The 13,578-nt window shown below is 47.0% G+C and overlaps 1 protein-coding gene across 34 annotated transcripts in view; it reads left to right on the top strand.

Annotated features, from left to right (window-relative positions):
- Positions 1 to 2,343: 2,343 nt before the first annotated feature.
- BMAL1 (basic helix-loop-helix ARNT like 1) overlaps positions 2,344 to 13,578 on the top strand; it is a 108,328-nt gene continuing 97,093 nt past the window's right edge. For 9 of the 34 annotated variants that reach the window (XM_086339926.1, XM_086339936.1, XM_086339916.1 and 6 more), the window contains exon 1: positions 2,405 to 2,543. The gene's annotated coding sequence lies outside the window, so the exon portion shown is untranslated. Of the gene's footprint in view, positions 2,544 to 13,578 lie in introns of all 34 variants that reach the window. The other 25 variants (XM_086339953.1, XM_086339927.1, XM_086339937.1 and 22 more) reach the window with 7 other exon arrangements.

Below are 13,578 nucleotides of genomic sequence, written 5' to 3'. Positions count from 1 at the left end.
TACCCACTCCAGTATTCTTGCCTGGAAAATTCCATGGACAGAGGAGCCTGGTGGGCTGTAGTCCATGGGGTCACAAAGAGTTGGACACAACTGAGTGACTAATATTTCTACTATTCCTATATGGGATACAAAAGAGGTTTAAGTTACTGGATAGAAGTTGTCTACCTAGCAAGTGTGGAGAGCTAGCATATTAATCACTGGGGCCAATGTGATATGAAGATTATATTAAATAATGTGTGGATCCAGTTCTTACTTGGACACTTTCTGTGACAAGAAACTCAACTTATTGGGGCAGAAGAGGCTCTAGTTGTTAGAAAATTGACTCATTCTAGAATTTCCACCCATAGGTCCCCCTTTGACCTTGTGGGGTCCTTAAAATTAAGTCCAATTTCTCTTCCATTTGACAGCTCTTCAAATGTGTGAAGACAGTTATCTTGTATCCCTGGGCAAAACCTTCTGCTTCCTTTAATCCTTCCTCCTATGACAGAGTTCCCAGCCTTGTTACATCCTGGTCCCTCTCCTGGGCATGTAGAGGGTTTTTATTTGCCAGGCCTTCGTTGGAGATGATACTCTACATGTATAATGACCACCCCTGGGCAGCACTGTAACCCCATCTTGCTTTAAATGTCAGGCTTCTATGGATCCACCTACTGTATGACCTTGGGTCAGCTGGTTAAACTCTGAGTTTCAGTTTCCTCATTAGTAAAGTGGGATTGTCCGGATTAAGAGGGAGGATACAGGGAAAGTGCTTAGCATACAGTAGATGCTGCACAAATGTCTATACCTCCGCTCTTCCTTCAGGCAGACAGGGGTTCATTAATCAGCATCTTTAGGTAATGGTTACTTAACAAGTTTCTTATCCAACTAATTACATTAGAATCTAGATTTATAGTTCCTCATCTTGTCCACAATATCTTGTTAAATACGTTGCTAAAATCCCACTTACACAGTGTGGTCACCTCATGAAATCAGGGCAGAGACAAAGTAAACAGCAATCAAATTCCACGTGCAGGTAAACTTCAGAAAAGTAGTAAGCTAGTGATGAAGTTGGTTAACCTTGCAAATGGTCACCATTCAGGCCACAAGCATGTACTGGACAACCACTATGTACCTGGTAGTGAACTGAGGACAGGCTACCGTTTTACAATATTTAAAATGCAGTTTCTGTGTTCAATGAACAAGGCTAGAAATCTAGTGTCTTGGAGAGTAGTCTGGGTCACAAGATTGAGCTAAGTGATTAGATCAATTTGTTCCCATATCCAGTCAACAAACATGCTAGGAATCAGGCACTGCCCCTATCCCTCCATCTCACTCCCAGCTAGGTGCTAAAGGTGAGGGGGTGAGTATAACAACAAAAAAGACGAGGTCCTTTCATTTAGGGAGTTTAATATCTAAAGGGTAGGGAGCTCTTTGTGTTAAAGGCCCTCTGTTAAGTGCTTGAGATGCAAAAATAAGATTCTTCCTCCTCTCAGTACTCAAGTTGTATCTTGTTATGAAATGTTTATTTTCTGCAAGTATTTGTTTCCTTCCGTCTCACTCCTTGGACAGCTTTTCTACGGTAGAAACAGAGCCACTGGGAAGTTGTATGCCACACAGTAGTGCGGCCACTGAAAGGAAAAGCACTGGAATCGCTCCAGGCTAGAGTTTTCTCTTTTGAACAGGAAAGACAGCTCCAATCGGATGCTTGGAGGTCAGGACGAACGAAAAGAACGTAAGAACACTTGAATTGAAAAACCTTCTAGAAATACCAAGTATTTCTTCTCTCGTTTGGACTTTGGCAAACCAGGATGTTTTGGGAAGGATCTGGCACTCTGTGTTCCTAAAACTGGTTTCCTAGATGGAGTTGGAGGTAGGGGAACGAGGAAATGTTTCTTTAGTCAGGATACCCCGAGTGAAAAAAGGGCAAGGAGGAGGAGTGAGAGCCGTGACCCAGAAGCAAGTCAGGAACCTAGAGAAGGACATCTCAAGCGACTGCAAAGAGTGCGGCGTCTGGACCCGCAGTGGCCAAGGCTAACGGGAGACCAGGGGAAAGAGAGAGGACAGGGGCGAGGAAATCCAGGGAAAACGCGTCGATTGGTCCTCTCCTTGGGGCGTGTGCTTCTGTGCGCCTAGCGATTGGTGGAGGGAAAGTAGCAGGTAAACCGGCCCTCGCCGCCTCGCCATTGGTCAGCGGCCTCTCTTGCTGCCACACAACTGGCTATCAGGCCGCCAAGCCGCGCGCGGATTGGCCGGGGGCGGTCGCCGAGACCGGCTCTCTTCGGGCTCTAGGATTGGCTGGAGGGAAGAGGCAGGTATCCGGGCTCCGCGACTCCTCCATTGGTGGGCGGGGAAGGGGGGTTGGGCACAGCGATTGGTGGGCGGGGGGCCGGGCCTGGGCCGGCGGGGAGCGGATTGGTCGGAAAGTAGGTTAGTGGTGCGACATTTAGGGAAGGCAGAAAGTAGGTCAGGGACGGAGGTGCCTGTTTACCCGCGCCGGACTCACCGCCGCCGCCGCCGCGGGATCCGAGTGGGGGCGCGGGCGCGGGCGCTCCCGGCGAGCCACGGTGAGTGTCGGGCTGGCCGCAGCCAGCGGTGCGGCCGCGGGCACCCCGTCGGGGCCGTTAGCACCCTGGCAGGCTCAAAGCCCCCGCCGCCGCCCGGGGCGCAGCCCGGCCGCCGGGGAGCCCTGCCCGACGTGCCCGCTGCCGGCCTTAAAGGGCCCGTGCCCGCTCCCTGCCCCCACCCGGGCCGCGGGGAGGCTGCGCCCCTTAAAGGCGCCGCACTCGTCCGCCCCCATCCTCCCTCGCGGGGGCTGGCGCTGAGGACTAGAACGGACAGAGGTGCCGCAGGCACCCTTAAAGGGACCGGGAAAGAGTCCGCGGAAATACCCATCTCCCCTCCGCGGGCATAGCTACCTGAAGTCGGGGTGGGGGGGCGGTGGTGGTGGTGGTGGCAGGAGCAGCCAGCTGCCTCTTAAAGGGACAGCTCCACCCTTTGGGATCAGTGACCCGACTAAGGGCTAGTCCTAGGATGTATCCCCGGAAGGTTCAGGGACCCCCGAGGGGACCATCCTTGACGGCTGCACTCCAAGGGCGTTGGGTTAGAGATGCGGCTTCTGCCCTTCCTCCCTCTCCCCTCTACTTTCCTTTCGGGAGCCTGCAGGGCTGGATAGGGGCGGGGAGGGCGTCTCCGCCGGGCTTGGGGAGTCCGAGCCACCCCCTACCCCTTTGGCCCTTTCGCGGGTGCTGGGGCTGCACCTGGGTATTCCCGGCCCGGGGATGCGGCCGACCCCAGCATGCGAACTTCGGTCCGGCCTGCGCCGTCTGGGTCCTGGGCAGCCCGGGGAGGATCCCCGTGGGTCTGCGAGCAGGTGCTCCACGACAGGGGGAATGTCACCCGGCGCCCAGGTGTGGGCCCGCCGGCCGCCCTGGAGTCCTGGAGACCCGCGGAGGGCGCAGCGAGGCTGGCTTTAGCACCGGATTTGACAGATGTCAAAGAAAAAGCTTCCCGCTCGAGATTGTCGGGCGTTGAAAGCCTAGAGAGCTCTCGTTTGCTCGGAGGAATAAGTGGAAGAATAGAAATTAATGCCGATCTTGTGGGGCTCGAGTCAGTCACCCCGAGGGGTCGTGGGACCCGGCTGCAGAGCCGAGGGCAGACGCGGGGAAAGGGAAGGCTCTACTGGCCATAGGCGTCTGTTGTTAAGTTGGTGCTGGCCGGTGGAGTACCAGGCTGTGCCCCTCACCTCACGTTTCTCAATCCCCTGTTCCCTCCCCTGCTTTGGCCCATTCCGATCACCTAGCTCTGTTTTGCCTCTTTTCGCGGTTGTGGTCTCCTCTCCCTGCTTGCATAGCTACTCCTCGGCAAGGAATTATTAGCCAAGTTTTATCACTTAGCTTCCAGAAACAAGATTCAAAGAAGCATTTCTTGACTGTACGTGTATTTCCAGGATCTTCGTTTTATTTAAAAAAAAAAAAATCCATAAAAGTTGCCCATTAGCTGCATCTAGTTTCCCACAACGCTTGCTTGTCATTTGTCCTTGTGACATTCGCCGCTGTTCCCTCTTTTAATCTATTTTTATGTGACAACTATTATTTTAATTCTTCTTGTCCCATTGATATCAGGATCTGTCGATTTGGGTTGGTAGAGTTTTTAATTAATGTGCTGGTTGAATCATGAGCTTAAAATAATCTTTGCTGCTCCAGAGCAGTTTTGAATAATCTCATGCTCTCCGTGCTTGCAAGACTTAAAAAAAGAAAAAAAAAATCACTGCTGTTAATTTCGATTTCCATATCAATGAAACTCCAAAATGTTTTCTTAATGCAAAGTTCAGTCTTTCACTCCATGATCTATTACTGAGTTCACTTTATTGCTAAGTCTTTAAAACACTTTGTTGAACATACCTGGAAGGCTTTAAAATTTCCCGGGCAGGATTTGAAATTGCCTGTATATCTAAAGCTGAATCTGTAGACGTATTTTTTGTTTTGATTGTAGATGTAGCTGGTGAATAATATAAATAGGTTAAAACTATAGTTAAATGTATACCTTATTCCAACCCCTAAAGTTTAGAAAGAGGGAGAGAGAAAAGAACAGGGGTGGTGGAAGTGTGCTAGCCTGAGAGTTAGAATCGCCTGGTTCCAGCCCAGACTTGGGTTTTCATGGCTGTGCCACTTGGGGCAAGTCACAGAACCCTTCTGGGTTCTACTTGCCTCAGATGGAAAGTAAGGCAGGAGAACGAGGTGATCTCAACAGTTCCTTCTGCTCTAAAGTTCTGTGCTTCTCTAAATATTTAATATGGCTGAATTTCAGGTTGGTATTTACCTGCTGGAACCTCCAGAATATCTGAGCTGACATACTATTTTCATAGGAAACTTAAACAGATCAACAGATGGTGTTTTAAAGAATCCATTTCAAATGATTTATAAAATGATGACTATTCAGGAGTTTGTCAGCTATTTGCAGAAGAGGTTTGCCTACCAAAGAGAGGAAAAGGAAGTGGCCCTACTTTCAGATTTATCACTTCATACCAATGATCTATATGCCATTTATATATACTAAACAAGGGACAGGCACTGTAGAAAGACTCGTTAACAAAATGCACATGAATATGTAAAAGCTAAATATTCAGTATCTCTCTTTGGTATAAGGGCTGCCTTCCTTTTGTGGGCTTTCTTCTATTTGTGATTCTATCGTCGACTCTCATGGTGGTTGGAGAAAGTCAAATATTAAGGGAACATTTTCTGTCCCAAATGATATTACAATCACAGGCAGTGATTTGAATTAACATCATGGTAGCAAATGAAGGGAAGTAATTGTTTACTTCCTTTTTAAACCTTGAGGTTTAATCGAAAGCCTGGAAATGCAGGCATGTCACTCTTCTCCAGTCTTTTCTCTCCTCATTACCGCTTCATCATAACACTCAGATTTACTCCTAACATCCACCCTGGCTTTCCTCCTCCTCTCTCTAAACAAGACCTGCTCTGACTTAAGCTCCCTCAGCTTCTCTTCCTTTCTGCTCAAACTGTCTTGTCTCTTTCCCTCATCTTTCCTCCTCACCTCTTAGTTTGGAAAAAGCAAGTGAATTTCTTTCCTGTTCCCTCTTGGAGCCTCTGGCAGGAGCCTGGTCTCTGGTGGCAGGACCTAGGACTTGGGTTGGGTGGTGTGTCCTTGGACAAGTGCTGGATTCCTCTGACCGCAGGCTCCGCCTCGGTAGTGTAGTGAAGGTGCCTGCCCCTTGGAGTCCCTAGATCAGGGGAGATGATAACGTGTAAGATGCCAGGGACGCAGGAAGCCCTCCCTCAGTGCCTGCTGCACTCCCTTCCCAGCACTGCCAGGGTGCTGTCACTAGAATTTCCTTCGTGCTTCTTTCTCTCAGCCTCCTCACCAACCCCAGAAAAGCCCTTGTCTTGACTGATGAGGGAAGGATGGAAGAGGAAGAAACAGGCCTACTGTGGGCCGCTGTGCAGCAGGCAGCTTTCACAGGTGTGCATTTGTGCTCCTGGGTCCCTCTGTCTCTCTCTCCCCTCCCTGCCCAGCAGCTGCTCCCAGGGCTGTGAACATTGACCCCCTCAACTTTCTCATCTGCTCCATCCTCAGCTCCTGCCCTCTGGCTTCTTTCTCTACTATCCTTCTTATTTATTCTCAGATATCTCCAAAAACTTTTAAGTCTGGAATCCAGGCGCCCATTCTTAGTCCTCAGTTGTTGATCTTGGCCCTTTTGCAGCTTTTACCCACATGTCTTTTCTTCCTTCCTGAAATCCCCTTCTCAGCCTCTGGGTTTTCTTCTTACACACCCTAAAGGTAGGTGTCTGTCCAGGTCTCTGCTCTTCACACTGTCTTTGTTGGCTTGGGTCCCGTTTCTTGTCCTGATGTGTCTCTCCTGCTTCAGCTGCTAGCAGGTCCATCGTGGATATTAATTGCAGCCTGTTGCCAGCATTGGTGGCCTTGGCATAACAGGTTGCAAACAACTTGCAAACATGGTCTCATTCATCCTCAGGATAGCTGTACTCCTTCACCATCAGGCTGTCCTGAAAGGGACTTTGGTTGGGTGGCTAAAAGTGCAGACTTTGGAGCCAGATTTTGTATCCTTTCTGGTTATATGACTTGTGGTCAAGTTGCTTTGCTCTCTGTTTTGGTGTCCTCATCAGTAAGATGGGAATTACTGTAGTCCTTGGGCTTCCCTGGTGGCTCAGCTGGTAGAGAGTCTGCCTGCAGTGCTGGAGACCCAGGTCCAATCCCTGGGTCAGGAAGATCCCCTGGAGAAGGAAATGGTCACCCATTCCAGTATTCCTGCCTGGAAAATCCCATGGACAGAGGAGCCTGGCAGTCCATGGGGTCGCAAAGAGTCGGACACTACTGAGACTTCACTTTCACTTTCTAGTCCTTACCTCAGAGTGCAGTATGGATTCAATGAGTTAAAGAATGAAAAATACATAAAGCACTTCCTGAATCATAGTGAGCATTCATGGATATTAGCTATCAGTTTTGCTGCTCCTTCTTCCCTTTCCATACCCAGCCCACCTGGCCGTGAGCGCGGGACTGTCAGCTCCCTGGACCAGCCTTCGGCCTGTTCTGTGCCTCAACCTTCCCTCATCCAAATCCTCCTCCTTTTTAAGCTCCAGCTCAGATGCTTAGTCCTCCTGGAGCTATGCTTCATTTTGTTTTTCCTCCTCTCTTGCTGGGCAGCAGTGTCTCCCCAGCCCTTGACCTAGCTAGCACTAATTATTTTAGGTACTGCTGCATCCCATATCGTGTTGGGCTGCCTCTGGGAATATCTTACCTGCAGGTTCCAGGCCAATCACTTTTGGGGCACTAATCTTGGTTTCCCCAAATTAGAGGCACAGGGAGCTTCAGGACATATTTGTCCAATCCCAGTGAATGATCTTGAGGAGGAGGAGGAGATGGGGTGGGGTAGGCACTCCGGGACTACGCACAGGAGGGAAGGAGGTCCACCTGTGGAGAGGTGGGCTGTGAGATGAGGGAGTGAAACGGGCACGAGTAGACGTGGCCATGAGTAATTAAGTCCAAGTGGAAGGAAGGATTGAGTTGGGGACCTACAGTTGTGGAGATGAAATTGAATAAGCTTTAGTCATCTTTGCTTCAGGAGAACGTGGAGTGCTGGCATATGATGGGAAATGATTTTTACATTAGTACATGCTGTCCTTTTAAATAGGATAAACTCATGTTTGGCCAGCCTGGTTAAAGAAGGGGATGGATGGTCTGTCTAATTTAATATTCTGGTTAATACTCTACCCATTAGATTTTGTACATATGCTAAGTAAAACATTTACAAGTGTTTATGTGTTCAACTGCTGTTTGAAATGTGTGACCTGGGCAAATTAGTTAGCTTCTTTGAGTCTGATTTACCTCATTTGCAAAATAGAAATAATAATAAGGATGATAACGGCAGCTAATGTTTATTGAACATTCTCTGAGTGCCAGCAGATATGTTAGTCACCTTATGTTTATTAACTTGTTCAATCCTCGTAATAACCCCATGAGGTAGGTAGAGCGATTATCCTTATTTTACAAGTGAGGTGGTTTTGTGCACTGCCCAGCTGGGATGGGGCCGGGCTGGATTTGTGGCAGGGGGAGGGGGAGGGACAGTCTGCTCTCTAAACGCGGTGGTGGATGCCTTCTGGGACGAACCTTAGGATTTGATCAGTGTCAAGCCAAGCAGGCCCTCGATGATTGGTAACCGGTCTTATTGTTGATGGGCTTTCTTGGTGGCTCACATGGTAAAGAATCTGCTGGCAAGGTAGGAGACCTGGGTTTGATCCCTGGGTCGGGAAGATCCCCTAGAGGAGAGTATGGCAACCCACTCCAGTATTCTTGCCTGGGAAATCCCATGGACAGAAGAGCCCAGCAGGCTACAGTCTGTGGGACTGTAAAGAGTCAAACATGACAGAGCAACTAACACTTTCACTTTTCACTTTCACTTCTTGTTGACAAACGTGGCACGTGCCTCCTCTTAAACAGGACTGGAGTCCTCTGAGGTAGGGCACAAGGGGTGCACATTTGGATATTACCCGAGGGGCACTTACAGGGGCTTGTGGGCGTGCTCCTTACGTTCTGTTATGCATTTCTGTGTCTCCTACTTCCCCCCTGCCTCTCTGTGGCATTGCCCTGACATGGGCCTTACGTGGTTCAGTCAGCCCCTCCTCAGGCAGCTTGTGAGAGATGAACAGAACTCATTACCCACTGCCCCCTGACGTGGCCATCACTGGGAGGAGAACTTTTGTAAAGTCTCTCACCTTCCCCTCCTCTTCCCAGCGCCTTACCCCAAAGACAGATGTCCACAGCCTTAATGTGTACGTATATATAGATAGATTTCTTTAATGCCAGTTGTTCCCCGAATACATTTAGATAGTAAGGAAAATGTTGTTTTATGTCAAGAACCTGTTACATAAAAATGTGTTATATAATGTTCAAATATATACTGCACAGTGAAGTTATATACTACTTTTTTCCCCAAAGAATAAAAAGACAGTAAACACAGGCTTACTGAAGGTAATTAATCTCAGATGTGAAAGGCATGGAAAGACATGCCCTGCCCTCAGAGTTATCATTTTGAACCTCTCTTCCCCTTCTTGAATGCTCCAAGTATAGACAGAACGTTTGGGAACTTGACCCAAATCTGCCATGGAATGCTACTGGGAAATACTCTGGAAGTTGTCTGTTTTTTTTTTTTTTAAACTGGGGGAGTGCTCCTTGCTCACTTGCATCTCTCTGATGTCTAAGCAGAGGGGAGGGGTTCTTTTTGTCCCCCTCCTGTTCAGACCATCAAGGTCATCCTCTAACCAATTTTCTGCTCTACTCTCTGCTTCCTTCAGTTCCTCCCACATGATGTATCCAACTTTGCCTCCCAAGAGCAGCCCTGCTGCCAGTGGCCTGTGGTCGACACCCCTGTGTCCGGTTCCCCAGGCTCTGCAGAGTCTGCCTGTGCTCCCCCTCACCAGCCCCGCCCCTCATCCTCCACCTCCACTCCCGCCCGAGCAGGTTGCCAATTCAGTTCTGCTTGTCCCTGCCCAGGCCACCCTGTGCCCTACTCTTTCCTGCTGTCTGTCTTCTCTTGGATTCTCCCTTGACTAGAGAGGCCTCTCTTCTCTACCCCAGCTTGCCTTGACTCTCTCTTCTTTGTGAAGCCTCCTCTGATGATATTTGTCGCATTTGCTCTTTCTTTCTTTTTTACTTTTGATTGCCAGCCATTCATTCAGAAGCATTAGTACTACATAATTAGCATATTGATCATATCACTTTCAATCAGGATGGCCAGTGCTCTCATTTTTTAGTTGTTTCATGAATAATCATCTTGTCCTTACTTCCCCACCCTGCACCTATACTCACTCATGCAGTGAAGTTTCTTCGATGCCTACCATGTGCATAGCAATGTTTCAGGCATAGAAGATAAAGCAGTGAACAAAACAGAATCCTAGGGGGAGGAGACAGATCGAAAATACCTAAGCATGTTACCTCCTTGTAGTGATAGATGCTGGGTAAGCAACCACAGAGGGTAAAACAGCAGTGATGATGAAGAAGCTTGCTGTAGCTGGGTCCTTGGGTGAAGAGGTGACGTTAGAGCTCAGCTGAAGGAAGATATGGGTAAAGTATCTCAAGAAGAGGGAACAACCAGTACCAAGGCCCTGAGATTAGAAGCAGCTTGATTGTTTTTGAGGAAAGTACAGGCCAGTGAAACTGGATGATGAATTCCTTGAGGATAGATGTTTTGTCCTCCCTCTAATCCTCAGCCCAGGCTTCCCTGGTGGTTCAGTGGTAAAGAATCTGTCTGCCAATGCAGGAGGTGCAGGTTCGATCCCTGGGTTGGAAAGATCCCCTGGAGAAGAAAATGGCAGCCCGCTCCAGTATTTTTGCCTGGAGAATTCCATAGACAGAAGAGCCTGGTGGGCTGCAACCCATGGGGTAGCAAAGAGCTGGACACGACTTATTAACTAAACAACAGCCACAGCAGTCCTTAGCCCAGTGCTAAAAGGCCCTGTAAATACTTGCATTCACAATGGGAGCATTTGCCCTTGGTTATACATTGTATAAATAGCAGTTGACCGTATTCTGTTCAGAGGCTTTTAATAAAACATTATATTGCATGCATGTAAACAAATTAAGGGTTTGATGAATTTTCTCATAAATATACTCTTAGCATTTATCACTGTTAACTGTTTTAATTACATCTAGTGCAGAGCTTCAGACTTCAGAACTCTGTTTTACATGCATAGCCATCTTAAAAACAGGTTTTATTCCAAAAGTTCATTTATAAGGCAGTTGATGGAAACTTGGGATAAATTTTTCTGTGGAAAAAAGTGAACTAAATGGTGGTTTAGTTCCCAAGCAAGCCCATAAAAGCCTTTTAATGCTGATTCTATAATAACTGAAACCATACTATTTAGTGCTAAAGCATTATCAGCATTAATTAAGCCTTCCAAAGCCAGACCCCCATTTATATAGCATTAAAGGTCATTTACTCTTAGCATTCATGCGACTCATTGAACTCAGTCACTTCTCCTACAATTTTTCTAGTCTGAAAAGCTTTATAAAAGGGCTTTTTTTGTGTTTTGTTTGTTTGTTTGTTTTTTTACTTTTGTGCCTTTAGGATTTCATTTCTTGTGTTATAAATGAGACAGTGGTGTGAGAAATGGGAAACTGTGGGCTGGAAGTTGGGAGAGACCTGGGCTCCAGTCTCGGCCCAACAACTGGCTTCCTGAGTGAAGTTGCCCTCAGTGAACTTTGATTTCTCAGGTCTTGGCTATAAAATCCTGTTTTCTCAATGTAACAGGAAAACATACATACACTGCATTGTTCACACCTGCCCTTGAATAGCGACCTCCAGTTTCTTATTGAAGAATCAAGTGGAATACAAAATAATGAGGAACTCAATAAGTTCCCATGCGTAGTGCTCAACAGTTAATGCCTTCAGTATGAACCTTGACTTTGATCTGCTCTCTCTCCTGACCAGTTGAAAGAAATTCTGTCCTAGAACTTTCAGTCCAGATAAGATTCCTGTGTTCCTGGTCGACTTATCTTCCCTATAATTATGTAAATCGTTTTTTCTTTTTAACTCTTAGGGATAAAAATGGTGACTCTGGTTTGTTGCTTTTGAAATAGACTTACAAGTGCCCTTAGGGAATGGAACGAGTTTGCAGGAGAGAGCAGAGCTGAAGGAGTGTGGGATCAAAAACAATTTTAAATGTTAAATGCAAAGCTATTTTCAGTATCTTGCTGGAAGAAAAAAATTTTTTTTCAAGGCTTCAGATGATAGAAGAGGTTTCTGCTCTGAAGGAGAAGAGCCTCAGGTTTTACCATGGTGAAAACTACCCAGTTCTTTACCTGCCACCCCTCCCTTCCTCCTCTCCCACCTCTAAGTCTTGTTTTTGGCCTCAAGAGCGGTATTTGCTATTTGAGAGGTTTGATATTTAAGCAAATGCTAGTGTGAGGGCTCATCTGGGACCTAGGGTATAAGAGGCTTAGAGTTCAGCTATCTTAGGGTGCAGAGGGCTATATGATGAGCTTCCCCAGTAGATTCTGGAACGAGGGGAGCCTCATTGGCAGTGACAGTGCACTTTGAGCACTGTGTCTGCTTGGTTACTTGTGAATGGTATGTTCCATTTTTTTCTTTTTCCCTTGCTTGAAGGCATAGCAAGAGGAGTTGGTGCAAGAAGTTATTGCTCTGTGTGGATTTCACTTAGGAGCTAGAGGGTAGTGTTATACCCAGCCTTCCTCCTTGAATCCTGGAATACTGGCAGGAATTTTGTCTGTTTTGTTCTCTGCTGTATCCCCAAGCCTCTAAGAAAGTGTCTGCATAGAGTAACCACTCGATAAATAGCTGCTGATTGAGTGAGTTCAGCTTGGGAAAACCTCAACTTTCCCACCTTGTCTGATAGTATAGGCTTATGTGCTTGGTCTTGCCAGGTACTTTGGATTTTAGATTTCCCTTTCCTTTTGCCATCTGTATTTTTCTTATTCTTCAGGGTGGCCAGATATCAGTATCTTTTATTGATGATCAGGACTTACCTGGCCGTGGTTGTCCCTGCCCTGCTGATGTTCATCTTTATGTTATCTTTAATTGGCTCCAAAGTACAGAAAATCAATAGCTGAGCCACATCAACTAAAGAAAACTTCCTGTGTATTTCTTTGGGTGTAGTACTATACATTTCTTTATTCAATTGAGAGATATCTGAAGGGCCATATACCAGGCACAATGCTAGACCCAGAGGAAGAACAGAAATAGTTATGGCCAAGGAGCCTGCAGTTTTATCTGCATATAGAGGATAATCCAAGGCCACATACAATGCCAATATAGATGATCTGTAATTGCTACAGGATTTCAGAGACTAGAAAGCTCTTTTTGAGTTGCTGTGGTAGGGCGGAAGCTTTGTGGAAGTGATCAAATCCAGACTTTTAAGGATGTGTAGAATTGAGATTCACAAAAAAGCGTAGCACAGGTGTTTCCAGGGACTAGGTAGGTGGGAACATAGCATATCAAAAGCACCGAGGTAGGGATGACCAGTTTGTATTCACAGACACAGACTTGCGTGGAATGGAGGGTTTTTCATTTCAGACAACAATAATTACTAACACATCGAGAGTTCTTATGATGTCCTTCATACTTCATATATATTATCTGATCTAATGCCTACAAGAGCCCATGAAGGAGATACTATTATTAGCATCATTTCAGAGATGAGGAAAGTGAGGCACAGAGTGATCTAGTAACCGTCCTAAGGTCACATAGCTAAGAAGCAGCGGATCCAGGATTAAAAACTAGGCCATAGAGACGTGTGACCAGTGGAAGCCTCTGTCTCCCACCGTCCTCCAGATGCAGGATTTGGGTTTGGTTGGGAGTTTTAGAGTCACGAGCTGTAAGTGGACAAGACTGTAGTCTACTCCTTCATTTTGTAGAAGAAACTCAGCAACCTTAAATGGCAAGTCACCGTTTACCTAGTGAGGTAGAGACTGGTAGAGAACCAGTGAGGTGGTTTCATTATGATTAGGGTTTTTAGTGATGTGAAATTATTCTTCTCAGGTGGCGCTATGGTAAAAAGCCCACCTGCCAACGCAGGAGATGTAAGAGATGTGGGTTCGATCCCTGGG

The sequence above is a fragment of the Bos grunniens genome, chromosome 15, assembly GCF_055505025.1.
Source record: "Bos grunniens cultivar Pamir isolate PY7600 chromosome 15, Bosgru_T2T1.0, whole genome shotgun sequence".
NCBI classification, from domain to species: Eukaryota; Metazoa; Chordata; class Mammalia; order Artiodactyla; family Bovidae; genus Bos; species Bos grunniens.
Note: the sequence above shows the minus strand (reverse complement) of the source record. Positions and strands in the feature narration are given on the sequence as shown.